Below are 2,212 nucleotides of genomic sequence, written 5' to 3'. Positions count from 1 at the left end.
ATATATATATATATATATATATATATATATATATATATATATATATATATGTTTACTATATGTTTACTATATGTTTATTATTTATATGTTTATTTATTTATATTTTCAATATTGCACTTAGGACTTGAAATTTTATAAATGTATGCTTAGAATTAGAATCAGCGATACCAAAAACCCTCGAAATACTCTATTTTTGAGAAAATAAAAATTTTTTATATTCGATCGTGTGTTCTCTGTCGGGAAAGCCACTTTTGTGGCTCTGCATAAATCTTAAAATTCTGCGCCAGGTGTATGTTACTTATATAAAAACATTTTTGAGAAAAAGATACTACTTTTTTAATGAAAAAATGCTGGTAACCTAAAGGTTAATAGTGACTCACCTACGATCGTACCAAGAGCAGTTGCTCCCACGCCCAAGGATGGCGTTCCCACGGCCCATATACATTGGCTCCTCTTGGACTTTTAGTTGTTGCAGGTTCCGTGGATCTTTGCTCTGGATATCACGTGGCAACAAATTTGGATATTTAAATCATTCGCTGTCAAACGATATGCGCTATAGAGAACTCACATGTTGCGATCTTTGCTTTCGCGGTCTGAAAATGCTTAGGCTCAGTTAATCCATAAAGTTTAAATGCTACAAAGAGTTCATTCATTGATAGATTATATCAATGCGTTCTTATTTACAGCGCTTTATTACAACGTTGAAGCTGTATCATATCCATCATATATCTATCAGATCCATTGACTCATTGTGCCCATGAATGAATGAAATTTCTGATTGAATGTGGTGGGAGTGATTTTCTAACTTAAAAATATTAATGGTTGTGTGTGATTACTAACATGGAAATGATATTAAATGATATTAAATTGTAACTGTAATTAAAAGAATGTGTATAAATGAATTTTCTTCTGATTTTTCTTTCGATACTTCATCTTCAATAACTAACGACAGTGACAGTGATAGATTTATTATTAAGTGTATTAAACACGTGTACGTATACGTGTCAAACACATAAAAATTGATAATTTTGTATAAAAAATAGTGCCACTGTATTCAAATATTGACTTTAAAACACATTTTCGATTATCTAGAATTTCAGTTTGATTATACAAATGCAAAAATATATGTTATGTTAATATTATATATATAATAAATAAAATATTTATAATTTCTAATACAATAATTTTGTGTTCGCAGAATCTTATTTAAACAAATATTGTAACTGTATTGCAAAATCACGTATATATATATATATATATATATATATATATATATATAAATAATAAATTTTTAATGTTTACTAGTCTTTCGATCATGAATACATACTTATTGTCGACTTCAATAGAATTTATTCATCACATCGTTTTTAAACACGTGTCACCAAATATACATCAAAGACGCCATATTGTGAATTGTTCGATGAAAATGCAATGAATTTGTGCTTAATTAAAAAACTCACCCCGTAGCGTAGAGTCTACGCGCGCGTCCTTGTTGTGATTTAGAACGTTCAAAATAGGGAAAGACGTACAATATGGAAAGGTTGAATGAATGAGAAGGGGAAAAATAATTTCTTTAAATGAAATATATAGACATATATATTTATTATAAAGAACTTTACTACAGTACTTATCAATAGAAGTTAACTAAAATGAATTATTTAATATACTAAGAGATTTTACAATCTAGAGCCCAGGTAGAACACAAAGTCATTTAAAAGTCTAAATGATGTCAAATGATATAAAAGTGATGTCATTTTGACGTCAAACTGTACCATTTTTATGACAATTTTATGACAATAATGTCAAAATGATATCATCTTGACATCAAAATGATTTTGTGTTCTTGCTGGGAGTTTGATCTCCGATAATCCCCACACGGGCGCTATGCGTCGTCCTTTTTTGGTACCATATGAAGTGGAGATGCCCAAGAAGGACTTTTTGACGGCCGAATGATGCCTTCGTGTAACATCAGATCGAATTCGGTCTTAGCTGCTTGCAACCGCTAGCAGTGCTGGCCGTTTACAGTGCTAGTCTCCTCGGCCGACAAGCTTCTGAAAACCCCGTTGTCACGTTTCCCTTCGGAGCGGTCGGACGAACGCTCGTGACACCGAACGGCACCGTGGAAGAGCTCGCTAGTGTCCACGGGTTCTTGCCAGGTGAGGCGCGGTTATCGGTGTTCGTGTGTGTGTGTGTGTGTGTGTGTGTGTGTGTG

The sequence above is a fragment of the Odontomachus brunneus genome, unplaced genomic scaffold (assembly GCF_010583005.1).
Source record: "Odontomachus brunneus isolate Ranch 3 - 2012 unplaced genomic scaffold, Obru_v1 Obru_scaffold_086, whole genome shotgun sequence".
Lineage (NCBI taxonomy): Eukaryota > Metazoa > Arthropoda > Insecta > Hymenoptera > Formicidae > Odontomachus > Odontomachus brunneus.
This window is presented reverse-complemented; position numbering follows the sequence as displayed.